Source organism: Dipodomys merriami, unplaced genomic scaffold (assembly GCF_024711535.1).
Source record: "Dipodomys merriami isolate MVZ:Mamm:240054 unplaced genomic scaffold, mDipMer1.0.p SCAF_98, whole genome shotgun sequence".
Taxonomy (NCBI): domain Eukaryota; kingdom Metazoa; phylum Chordata; class Mammalia; order Rodentia; family Heteromyidae; genus Dipodomys; species Dipodomys merriami.
In genome coordinates this window covers 2,020,845-2,034,012 of record NW_027206601.1, presented here as the reverse complement: position 1 = coordinate 2,034,012, position 13,168 = coordinate 2,020,845, and the positions used below count along the sequence as shown (strand labels likewise).

At 48.3% G+C, this 13,168-nt stretch overlaps 1 long non-coding RNA gene and 1 other non-coding gene across 2 annotated transcripts; both read right to left on the bottom strand.

Moving 5' to 3' along the window:
* Window positions 1-1,547: 1,547 nt before the first annotated feature.
* On the bottom strand, window positions 1,548-5,254 carry LOC138822030 (uncharacterized). Its single transcript, XR_011370304.1, has 5 exons — window positions 5,146-5,254; window positions 4,501-4,578; window positions 2,845-2,914; window positions 2,184-2,464; window positions 1,548-1,772 (listed from the first exon to the last, which is right to left on the bottom strand). It is a non-coding gene; the product is annotated as an uncharacterized lncRNA (long non-coding RNA).
* LOC138822084 (small nucleolar RNA SNORA9) lies at window positions 3,940-4,071 on the bottom strand. Its single transcript, XR_011370314.1, has one exon. It is a non-coding gene; the product is annotated as a small nucleolar RNA SNORA9 (small nucleolar RNA).
* Window positions 5,255-13,168: the final 7,914 nt, after the last annotated feature.

Here is a 13,168-nt window from a genome sequence, read left to right as displayed (position 1 = left end):
AGTTTAGAATCTTGATCCTCAGATCTCAATCTCTTGATTATCTACGATTAAAGGCCTGAGCCATCAGTGCCTGGCTCACCTAGATGTTTCTTTTGGGGGGGTCTGATCGTGGGGCCTGAACTCTAGGCCTGGGCTCTGTCCCTCAGCTCTTCAGCTCAAGGCTAGGGCTCTACCACTTAAGCCACAGTGCCACTTCTAGCTTTTTTCTTTTTGCTTGTGTGGTGCTGAGGAATGGAACCCACGGCCTCAGGCATGCAAGGCAAGCACTCTACCACTGAGCCACCTTCCCAGACCCGCACCTAGATGAGTTTTGAGGTGTCTCCTACGCAGGTCCCAAATGCTGCAGCTGCCCTCAGTAGCAATGCCCAGTGCTGGTAGAGCTGCCCTTTGCAACTCCCCAACTGGACTTCAATTTAGGTCTTTTTTTAACCTCACTTAGGGACAAACTGAATCAGCTGTAGGGGGAGGATTCCAACCTGCACATAACTCACAGGCTCACCACATACACAAGCACCTCCTGAACTTAGACCAAAACCTAGCTGAATGCTGTCACACCACCCCCAGTCCTGGGAAGGACATGAGCAACTGCTTGTCTCCTGGTATGAAGGAAATGCTGCAATAGCTGTAGACTAGAAAACGCACTGAAACTAGTCAAGTCAGCTCCTAAGCTAGGGAAGATGTCATGATTCCTGAATCTGGTTTTATTTTTCAGTCTGTAAGACAAGGGACTGGCTGGAAACTGGGTTTTTCCATACAGAGCCATTCATTGCACCTTCACTGGCTATATTTTTCAGGCCTTAGACTTAGCTGCTACACTTTGACAATGTTACCAAGCTGGTTGAGTGGCCTTGAGGTACAACCTGTGGATGGACTGCTGATACTTTCTACTGAATAGGGCATAACAGGGACATCAGAGCATCCTTTCCAGGGATAGTATTGGGGGCTGAATTAGCACTTGCTAGGCCAGCATTCCCAGCCTTTTTTGCCTTTGCTGTCAATCAACAGTTCTTGGTCTCAAGTTTTTCCTTGAGATAGTCTCCCTACTGGCCACAAACTTCCAATCCTGCCTTAGCCTCCCAAGTGATAGGATCATAGGCACATGACATTTGTGTCTGTGTATTTTGCTTCCTATCAGCATCTGAAATTGGCAAGTCACTTCATCTCCTTGTAGAGATGTAAGGTCTCACATTTGTGCCTGGGCAGACCTGTACTATGACTATTTACTTCTCCCATTCACTTTCTGCATAGTTGGGATGATGGGCGTGCCACCACACCCAACTTGTTAACACTTTACTCAGGATGACTTTAAACACAATCCACTTGGTTCTGGGACTGAGCCACCACACAGTGGAGATTATCTGAAGGGACAGAATGTTCTATGAGCCAAAGGCAGAGAATCCCAGGATTTAGTTCCTTTGCATCCCCTATCACTTCTACTGCAGAATTCAAATGGTGGTCTTGGCTCTGTGGTGACCACCACCCAGCATTCCAAGGGACAGAGCATCTTTACCTGGTACAGGGAAGAAGAAACAAGAGGCTGGGGCCAGTGGTATTTAAAGCTACATTTATTAAGTATCTTTTGTTTTCCATTCAGGAGATGCTGGAGGACCTGAGATACACTATCCTGGACCAAGAACATGAAACTGTTGATTCCTTCTAAAGGCAAGCAGGCAGGGCTTGAAAACTATCTGGATAATTAAGCTGTAAATTTTGTTCCCACTTTCACTAGGTGTTCATAGCCAGGGCTCATGTCTCCATATCCATGTCCTCATCTGTAAAAAGGAGATGACAAATACCAAGGCATGCTGTGAAGTGATGTCACACACAATCAGGAGCCATTACTACTGCCAATTGTTCAGAAAACTGAATCTAAGTTTCTAGCTCCAGACCACACTCCCACATTAGTGACAACTCTGTGGCCCACTGACCTCACGCAGGTAATATCCAAACCACAAAGGCCACCCCAAATTTAGATAGCTAGGTCCCAAGAGTCTTCAACCCCCAAATAGACATGTGAGCTTAAAGACAAACTTTTTGGGTCTCAATTCCCTGCCTTTAACATGGAAGGCAAGAATAAGTTGTTTTGTTTGTTTTAAACCTTTGCTTGACCAGGTGACTCATAGGAAGTTACCATACAAAAGAGAAGCAAAGTCACTCACTAGAATGCCTTCCTTCATACTTACCCCTATACAGACCAGACTCCATAGAATGGCCCACCAGACACTACACAGTTGGGATGATTTGTGGGCTGCTCCACCCACCTCAGGGCTCTTCTAGCTCTGGCAACCTGGGATTACTGCTGAAACACTGAGGAAGGGATGACCGCTTTGTGTGTGCTGGTGCAATGACATACAGTAGAGGCCCTGAGAGAAGGGGGCTGTGAGGTGTGAGATGTTACTCCTTGCAGCTAACAAGGTAGCCTGCCAGTTTCACGGAGACCAGCCCAAGCTGTTAGGGAGACTGTCTTAAAAAAAAAAAAAAACAACACCTCAATTAGAGACAAAGAGCAGTTAATAAGTCATTAAAAAAAAAAAAAAAGCAGAGAAGTTAAAAGTCCACCCAGGGGCTGGGAAGGTGGCTCAGTGGTAGAGCACTTGCCTTGCATGCATGAGGCCCTGGGTTCGATTCCTCAGCACCACATAAGCAAAAAGAAAAAAGCCGGAAGTGACGCTGTGGCTCAAGTGGTAGAGCGTTAGCCTTGAGCTGAAGAGCTGAGGACAGCAACCAGGCCCAGAGTTCAGGCCCCACAACCGGACCCAAAAAATAAATAAATAATAACAATAGAAAAAAATTAAAAAAAAAAAAAGTCCACCCAGAGGAAAAGGGCAGCCAATTCCAACTCACCAGATGGCAGTAACTCTCCACTTCTGATTTCCTGATGACAGGGCGAGGGTGTTTATCGACAACTCCTGGACTGCAGAGTCAGAGAGTTAGAACTAAGCAGACAACTTCATGTCACCTATCCCTCTCTACTCAATAGCCTTCACACCAAATCAGCACATGCATGAGAGCTTCCCCATCTTCTGGATTCTACCCATCCTCCCAGATGCTACCTGTAAGACTTAGGATGTAGTCCAGAGAGGGGTGGTCTCAAATCTCAACCTGCTAGTTTCTAGCTGGGTAACCAGTGGCTCATCTGCACTGAATCTAAAACTGTCTAATAAGCCGGGCGCTGGTGGCTCACGCCTGTAATCCTAGCTACTCAGGAGGCTGAGATCTGAGGATCGCGGTTCAAAGCCAGCCTGGGCAGGAGAGACCGTGAGACTCCTATCTCCAATAAACCACCAGAAAACTGGAAGTGGCGTTGTAGCTCAAGTAGTAGAGCGCTCGCCTTGAGCTGAAGAGCTGAGGGACAGCGCCCAGGCCCAGAGTTCAAGCCCCACAACCGACAAAAAATAAATAAATAAATAAATAAATAAATAAAAATAAAACTGTCTAATGGTGATGCCTCAAAAATTTGACCTTAATCTAACTGGGCCCAATGTTAACCTAGCTTCTCAGGAAGTTGAGATCTGAGTTTAAAGCCAGCCCGAGCAGGAAAGTCCATGAGACTCCCCCCTCCTCCAGGCCTGGACACTGTCCCTGACCTTCTTTTGATCAAGGCTAGCACTCTACCACTTGAGCCATAGTGCCACTTCCAGCTTTTTCTGTGTATGTGGCACTGTGGAATTGAACCCAGGGCTTCATGCATGCTACCACTAAGCCACCTTCCTAGACCCCCATGAGACTCTTAACTCCAAATAACCACCAAAACACTGGAAGTGGAGTTGTGGCTGAAATGCTAGGAACCTTAAAGCACAAAAGCTCAGGAACAGTGGCCAGGCCCTGAATTCAAGCCCCAGGACTGGCACAAAAGACAAAGTGAATTTAAGATGTTCAAAGTGGTGCCATTTAAAGATCAACATGATGACTGCATACCAGATCCAAAAGGGAGCAAGCAATTGTCTGAAATTTCTATAACCTTGCTCTGGATGGAACAGGGCAAGGCCTCAAACCGTTTCAAAACTGTTCTGGCAAGCACTGTAGGAATGCAGGAGTCACAGCAGACTCAAGCACGCTGGAGGCTTGCAACTGACATTCACTGTTTGAAGCCAGCCTAGGCAGTAGAATCCATAAAACTCTCTCCAATTAACCATCCAAAAGCCAGAAATAGAGCTGTGTTCTTTGTGGAAAAAGTTATCCAGGCCCTATGTTCAAGCTCCAGTACTGGCACACAGGCAAACACAAGAACACATACATACACACTAATGGTTTTGAAGCTTGGTTCCTAGGTCCCATGACTACACCTCAGGAAAATTGTAGTGTTCTTAAACTCATGAATTTTTTAAACTCATGATCACAGAAACAACACCACGTAATTACATAAACTTCCTTTTTTATATCCACATGTACTTTGCAGCTTGGAAAACACTTCTGAGCTAGGATATAGACCAAGACATCCCAATGGTCATGGACCTGGCTCTAGAAAGGTGTACCTAAACCTTCACAACGTGACTTTACCAGTCCATGTTCCGGATAATCTGCTGTGCGTCAGCCGTCCCTGTTTCGTGAAATCTTCGATCTGTTCAGAGCACCGGCCTATTGGACAAATGTAATTAGCTGCATTGATGGCTCCAAGTTACCATCCAGTTGCAGCCCCTCAACCTCCCACCCACTCCCCGCTACAGTACGTCTTTTTTGTTTGGGTCCGGTCGTGGGCCTGAACTCTGGGCCTGGGCGCTATCCCTCAGCTCTTCAGCTCAAGGCTAGAGCTCTACCACTTGAGCCACAGCGCCACTTCCGGCTTTTTTCTTTTTGCTTATGTGGTGCTGAGGAATCGAACCCACGGCCTCAGGCATGCAAGGCAAGCGCTCTACCACTGAGCCATCTTCCCAGCTTCCAGTCTGTCTTAAGGCAGGTTTCCCACGAGGTCGCAGGTCACGCTGCACGTTTCTAGCGCTCTGCCTCCGAGGCTCCCACGCAACCTGGCCTATGCCTCTTCCGAACGACCCGAGAGGCACCGCGCGCCAGCCCGTGCACAGAACTGCTAGGCCGGCACAAGGAGGAGCCCGGGGCCCGCGCTGCCACCCTGCAGCCTGACCTTCCGCGCCACGCACCACCGACCCCCAGCCCTCATGGCCCCCACCCTAGCTCAAAAACAAGTACCGGCATCGACTGGGGTCCCCGATGGAGGCGGATGACTGCCATGTGCGACAACGAGCACCCCCCCCCCAACCTCCACTGCGAGGCCCGCCGTAGCTAGAAGCTTAGCACGCACAGCGCGTCCTGACGTCAACACGCAGACCCGCCCACGTCGCGCGCGCACAGCGGCCGCACCTTTCCCCGCCCCCCCCGCGATGACATCACCGGACGCTGAGGCGTGCGGGCTGCGGGGGGCTGCGCGGCGATCCCGCCCTTGGCCTGTGCCTGCTCTGGAGCTCTTCCTGTGCCTTCCTTCGTGAGCCCGAGCATGGAGTTAATTCCTCTGCCTGGGTGCTGAGGGCACACGCAGGGGTCTGCGGGGTGGGGACATGGGGGCCCGGGTATCCGGGCTGGCCCAGGAGGGCCCATGACCGACAAAAAGAAGAGTCTCACAGATTTTCCTGTCCTGGCTGGCTTTGCATCACTGTCCTCATATTTCAGCCTCCTGAGCAGCTAGGATTAACAGGCATTAGGCATTGACTTTCCCCCCCCTACCCCCCCAGGGCGGTCATGGGCCTGAACTCTGGGCCTGGGCGCTGTCCCTCAGCTCTTCAGTTCAAGGCTAGCGCTTTACCACTTGAGCCACAGTGCCACTTCCGGCCTTTTCTATTTATGTGGTGCTGAGGAATCGAATACTGGGCCTCATGCATGCAAGGCAAGTGCTCTACTACTGAGCCACCTTCCCAGCCCCACACAGAATTCTTCCCTCTTGTAGTGAATTTTACAGCCACAGTCCCTAAAATAATTACGGACGCAAGAGAAGGAAAAGGAAGCTGTTTAATGGAACAGTGGGCGGGCAAGCACAACGGGATGTTGCTGAGCCAATATGAAGTTTGGGGCAGGTTTTTAGGGAGTTACTCTGGATTTTATTTATTAGCTCTTTCTCATGGGTTTTGTTGATTGGTTGTTCCTTCCTTAGATGATGGTTTGAATTTCTGTATGCGCAGCCCCTAAGTCCTCATGCCAGCTTTTTTCAGTGGTAGGCCCTACCTGGCTTTTAGGACTACTAGTATTTTGTTCCTTAATCCTACCTAATGTGATGAATTGTATACAATGAGTTCTTTTTTTGTCTTGTGATCCCCTAAAGTGGGTTGCAATACTCAATCTATTATAGTTATAACTAAAAATCATTTTATCAGCTGAGTGCTGGTGGCTCATGCCTGTAATCCTAATCCTTGCTACACAGGAGGCTAAGATCTGAGGATCAGTTCGAAGCCAACCTGGGCAGGAAAATCTTGTGAGACTCTTTTATTTTTTATTATACCCCACCTTCTTAAATGGGCTATCATTTGTGGTTTGTCTTTTTTTTGTGGGGCTGAACTCTGGGCCTGGGTGCTGTCTCTCAGCTCTTCAGCTCAAGGCTAGGGCTCTACCACCTGAACCAGAGTGCCACTTTCGGCTTTTTTTTCCTTTTTGCTTATGTGGTGCTGAGGAATCGAACCCAGGGCCTCATGTATGCAAGGCAAGCGCTCTACCACTGAGCCACCTTCCCAGCCCTCTTGTGAGACTCTTATTTCTGATTAACCACCAAAAAGCCAGAACAGTTGTGTCTAACTTGGTAGAGCCTTGAGTGAAAGAGCTCAGGGACAGTGCTGTTTCTCTCCCTCCCTCCCTTCTTCTCTCTCTCTCTCTCTCTCTTACACACACACACCACAAAATCATTTTATCCTTTACTTAGATGGATAGGACTTTTGGATGAGATTTTTGGTTTGTTACTATATTTTATCATCTATGGGACAGGAAAATACAACAGAAGGCTGCGAGATTGGGAAGAACTTGGTTTGTTGGAGATATGGCTAAGACTTACAAGGTTTTAGTGTTCTGAATGGGGTCAGTTTTAAAGATTAAGAGGTGGTTAATACCTACTCAAAGGTCTTGGATATCAAACTGTAAAGGTGGCAGATTGATTCTTGATTCTACTAGAAAAGTAGATCAGTGCAATCCATGTTTTCTGTATTGCACCTAGTAAATATATTCCATTACTTTATAGTATATAAATCCCTGAAAGGGGGGAAAGACAGAATGAGAAAGAATGAGTCACAGGAAAGTAAACAGCCTCAGTTAGGGGGATGGGCAGTGGAGCACTTTATATGCATGTATAAAATAAAACATGAATCGTGTGCGGTTTTTTGTTTGGTTTGTTTTTGGTGCTGGTCCTAGGGCTTGACTTCAGGGCCTACCTGGGTGCTACCTCTGAGCTTTTTTTTTTTTTTTTTCTCAAAGTTAGCACCCTACTGTTGTAAGGTGAGACAACAGAGAAGTCACATTTTGAGAGGTTGAGTCGGGAGTCTTTATTAAAAGGCTGGCAATTGCATGGTGGACTCTTGTCTCAAAGACCAGCAGCCAGCAAATACACTTAACACAGCTACAAAATTGACCCATGAAGGCCGAGGAGGAAAGAAAGTGTAAGAGGTTCGGACACATCCATCTCAGGGGCCCACGCAGAGGCAGGCAGGCACAGAAGAAAGATTATTATAAGGTTTATTAGAGGAGCCATATTTCCCCCAAGAGAGAGCACATGGCCTCAGTCACCATCCAGGTAGCAGGAGGGTGGGGGGGATGGGAAGTAAGGTAGGTAGAAGTTCAGGTGGGTCTGGGCGGAGAGAGAGAGGGAGGGGCCAGCTGTACAGAGGGAACTCCAGGAATAGGAGGGGGGCCCAGGTGTGGGTGGAGCTAGAGACCAAACAATACCAACAAACAATTCAACTCCAATGAAGAGTTGAATTGGGACACCACGATGACCAGAGTACAGCTTGGAGACAGGATAGGAACAGTGAGACATGGGGCTTGACTCTTCTCTGGTCACCACTGCGTCCCAATTCAACTCTCCATTGGAGCTGAATTGTTGGTATTGCTTTTGTTCTTTCTTTTCTCTTTGGCCTTCATGCCGGAGCTGGTCGCGGCCTAAGTAGGGACAGGTTAGGGGGAGGGTCACAGGAAACTCCTAGTCCCAGGCACTGGACTGACAGGTTTAGTAACCTATCAGGTACACCTATCAATGGAGAGGGGGAGGGGCACTTCACCTTCCCCCACCAGGAAACCAAGTTGCCAGACCTTACATGGACATATTTAGGTACATCAAAACTTTTCCATCTAGGGAAGACAGGCCTCAACCTTCCTGTAGGGTCTACCCAGAGGCTGGTGATTCAAGCCATTTAGGGAGTTGATCAAGGCAAAATCAGAGCATTCTCTATATGCAAAGCTTTCCTAAGGCTATGACCTGAAGTAAACCTCCTAGCTCACTTTTCAACACTGGGTAGAGAATTCCCTCCACCCAGCAAGAGGCATCAGGATGGCTGCAAGAAGTTAGACTTAGCTTCCCTATTTCACTACCACTTGAGCCACAGGTCCACTTCCAGCTTTTTGGTGGTTAAATTGAAGATAAGAGTCTCAGACTTGGGGCTGGGAAGGTGGCTCAGTGGTAGAGCGCTTGCCTTGCATGCCTGAGGCCCTGGGTTCAATTCCCCAGCACCACATAAGCAAAAAGAAAAAAAAGCCGGAAGTGACTCTGTGGCTCAAGTGGTATTGAGCTGAAGAGCTGAGGGACAGCACCCAGGCCCAGAGTTCAGGCCCCACGACTAGACCCAAAAAAGAGTCTCAGGCTTTACCACCTGAGCTGACTTTGAGCTGCAAACCTCAGATTTCAGCCTCCTAACATGAATCTGAGGTCAGCTTTGGCAGCAGAGACCCTGCTTGGAAAACATAAAAAATCCCAGATTACTGACATGTAAACTAATGCTCACCCAAAGTGATGGTTTGCTTAAGATCTCCTAGAAATCCTAGGCACTGGTGGCTTATACCTTGTTATTCTTTTTTTTTTTTTTTCTGGTCATGGGGCCTGAACTCTGGGCCTGGGCACCATACCTCAGCTCAAGGCTAGCACTCTACCACTTGAGCCACAGCGCCACTTCCGGGTTTTTTTTTTCTGCTTATGTGGTGCTGAGGAATCGAACCCAGGGCCTCATGCATGCAAGGCAAGCGTTCTACCACTGAGCCAACTTCCCAGCCCCTAATCCTTGTTATTCTGAATGCTGAGATCTGAGGATGGAGGTTAGAAGCCAGCCCAGGGAAGGAAAGTCCATAAGACTCTTTTTTTTTTTTTTTTTTTTTTTTTGTCGGTCGTGGGGCTTGAACTCTGGGCCTGGGCGCTGTCCCTCAGCTCTTCAGCTCAAGGCGAGCGCTCTACCACTTGACTACAGCGCCACTTCCGGTTTTCTGGTGGTTTATTGGAGATAGGAGTCTCAGGGTCTCTCCTGCCCGGGCTGGCTTTGAACCGCGATCCTCAGATCTCAGCCTCCTGAGTAGCTAGGATTACAGGCATGAGCCACCAGCGCCCGGCTCCATAAGACTCTTTATCTCCAAGTGAAGCAAGCTGGGGGCAGTGCCCAGGGCCTGAGTTCAAGCCTAAAGGCCACTCACATGCAAAAACTGGCCTTGTGGACCCTTCAGTGCTTGAGGCAAGTCCGCTTAGTACATGGCTCTTTGCTATCAGATCAGGTGAGAGAACTCCACAGATAAATAGTTTTGTGGAGTGTCGAGTATGTGACCAAAGAATGAAGACTTCCCACTTGAGGGAGTAAGCTCTTCTTTTATTCTTTTTTTTTTTTTTTTTTGGTGCCAGTCCTGGGGCTTGTTGTACTCAGGGGGTCTGGGCACTGTCCCCAAGCTTCTTTTGCTTTTTCTGTTTATTTGGTATTGAGGAATCCAGCCCACGGCTTCACACGTGCTAGGCAAGCACTCTACCACTGACCCACAAACCTAGTCGGAATGAGTTGTTTTTTTTTGGGGGGGGGGGAAGGTCCGATCGTGGGGTCTGAACTCTGGGCCTGGGCGCTGTCCCTCAGCTCTTCAGCTCAAAACTAGTACTCTACCACTTGAGCCACAGCACCACTTCCGGCTTTTTTCTTATGTGGTGCTGAGGAATCAAACCCAGGGCCTCAGGCATGCAAGACAAGCCCTCTACCACTGAGCCACCTTCCCAGCCCTCAGAATGAGCTTTTAAGTAAACCTGTTAGCATATGCCTACCTTTGGTCCTGAGCTCCATCCATACCTGAGTTCCTCCCTGCCCTAGAATTCCCGCCCTACACTGGCCACTCCCTCTCTTTGCCCAGACCCTCCTGAGCACCTACCTACTTCACTTCCTGCACCCAGACCCTTCTGCTACCTGGGTAGGGACGGATACCAAGTGCTCTCTCTTTGGGGGAAATATGGCTTATCTAATAAACCTTGTAATAATCTTTCTTGTGTGCCTGCTTGCATGTGGGTAGTCCCTTGGGATGGATGTGAAGGATCCTTCCAAAACCAATAACCAAAAATTCACTAGAGAGAAAAATGCTTATTATCCAGGTATTAAGAAAATACTTCTGGGGGGCTGGGAAGTTGGCTCAGTGGTAGAGCGCTTGCCTTGCCTGCCTGAGGCCCTGGGTTCAATTCCTCAGCACCACATAAGCAAGAAGAAAAAAGCCAGAAGTGAGGTGTGGCTCAAGTGGTAGAGCACTAGCCTTGAGCTGAAGAGCTGAGGGACAGCGCTCAGGCCCAGAGTTCAGGCCCCACGACCGGATCCAAAAAAAAGGAAAAAGAAATAAAAAAAAATACTTCTGGGGGGCTGGGAAGGTGGCTTAGTGGCAGAGAGCTTGCCTTGTATGCATGAGGCCCTGGGTTTGATTCTTCAGTACCACATAAGCAGAAAAAAAAGTCAGAAATGGCGCTGTGGCTCAGGTGGTAGAGCGCTAGCCTTGAGGTGAAGAGCTGAAGGACAGTGCCCAGGCCCAGAGTTCGGGCCCACAACCAGACCCCACCCCCCCAAAAAAAAAGGAAATAAAGAAATACTGCTGGAGGCTGGGAAGGTGGCTCAGTGGTAGAGTGCTTGCCTTGCACGCTTGAGGCCTTGGATTCGATTCCTCAGGACCACATAAGCAGAAAAAGCTGGAAGTGGCGCGCTATGGCTTAAGTGGTAGAGCACTAGCATTGAGCTGAAGAGCTGAGAGTCAGTGCACAGGCCCAGAGTTCAGGCCCCATGACTGCCAAAAAAAAAAAAAAATATATATATATATATACTGGATGCCACTAATGCCTGTAATCCTGGTTGCTCAGGAGAGTCAGATCTAAGGGTTATGATTTGAAGTCAGCCTGGCTAGAAAGTCCAAGAGACTCATCTCTAATTAATCACAGAAAAAGCCAGAAGTGGTACTATAGCTTAAGTGGTAGAGTGCTAGTCTTGTGCAAAAAGGAGTTTAGGGACAGCTCTCAAAGCTCAGGACTGGAAAACAAGCAAACAACAACAACAAAAAACCCTAAAACCTAGCCGGGCGCCGGTGGCTCACGCCTGTAATCCTAGCTATTCAGGAGGCCAAGATCTGAGGATCTTGGTTCAAAGCCAGCCTGGGCAGGAAAGTTTGTGAGACTCTTATCTCCAATAAACTGCTAGAAAACCAGAAGTACTGCTGTGGCTCAAGCGGTAGAGCGCTCACCTTGAGCTGAAGAGCACAGGGACAGCGCCCAAGCCCAGAGTTCCAGCCCCACGACCGACAAAAAAAAAAAACCAAAATCCTAAAACCTAAGAATCATATAATCAAAGTTCAATGCAGTTAAACTGGGGAGCCACATAGCTGCCTGCCTATCTATGACAGTATTTTAACTACTATCACAATTCTGAGAATTTCTCCAAAACTGTATTTCATTTTTTTTCTTTTTCTTTTTTTTTTTTTTGAGTCCGGTTGTGGGGCCTGAACTCTGGGCCTGGGCGCTGTCCCTCAGCTCTTCAGCTCAAGGCTAGAGCTCTACCACTTGAGCCACAGTGCCACTTCCGGCTTTTTGCTTATGTGGTGCTGAGGAATCGAACCCAGGGCCTCATGCATGCAAGGCAAGCACTCTACCACTGGGCCACCTTCCCAGCCCCTTCATTTTTTTTCTATTTGCCAGTCTGGGGGCTTGAACTTAGGGCCTGGGCTCTGTCCCTGAGCCCTCTCTGTGCTCAAGACTAGAGTTCTACCACTTGAGCTGCAGCGCCACTTCCAGCTTTTTCTGTTTATGTGGTACTGAGGAATTGAACCTAGGGCTTCATGCATGCATCCCAGCCCCCAAAACTGTATTTCAAATGAAAAACTCCATTGTTCTTCCAGGCCAAGTGGTTTATATATGGGTGTTAGTGAAATGAGTTCCCTTCCCATAGCTTAGTGTACTCCTTCCCCTCTCCACAGCTTAGCATGCTCCTAGGCAACACTAGGCCCACTTATTAAAGTCAGTAAATAATCAGCCTCCAACCCCCTTTACCTTGGGATGGCACTCCTCTGGGGCAGCTACCACCATTTAAGGCAACAAGAGCCCCTTAGAGTGACCTTCAGGTCTGGGCAGCTCAAGACCCCTTATCTACTATTTGGACAGCAGCCATAAATCCTAGTCCACCATGATGAAGCCCCCAGCCCTTACTGTCAGGTTGCTGGAGGAAGTAGGCAGGCAGGAAAAATGTCAGGTTGTGAGGGGAAAACAGACAGCTGCAGAGAAAGACCACGTCCTTACTAAAAACACCATCTGAGTCAACCATTATTCAAGTGCACTGGCCTAAGACTGCTCAAACTAACAAAACAAGCTACATGCCAAAAGTCCCCACTCAACACAAGTGCTGCTTTTATCCTGACTATAAAAGCTCTGCTACAACTATACTCAGTGCAACCTCTCTGATCCTGACCAGGGAGTTCGCATGGGAGCGTACCCCAATAAACTTTTTTTTTTCTTTAGCTTTACCTCCTCCTCCTGTGTGTTCTTTCCTCACCTAAAACCTTACACTCATGTCTCTGCCTCCTAGTACATTCTAGTCCTTTCTAGACCTCAGAAAATAGCTGGTGATCTTCTCACTTTTCCTTTGTTCTCTGTCCCTACGTGTCTGTGTGGTTTTCTGGCAAAGTTCAAACAATCTAACAATGGGAGTGTTGGGGAAAATGGAGGAGAATGGAAAAGGAATAGGCTGTACTTGATCACCAACAGGCA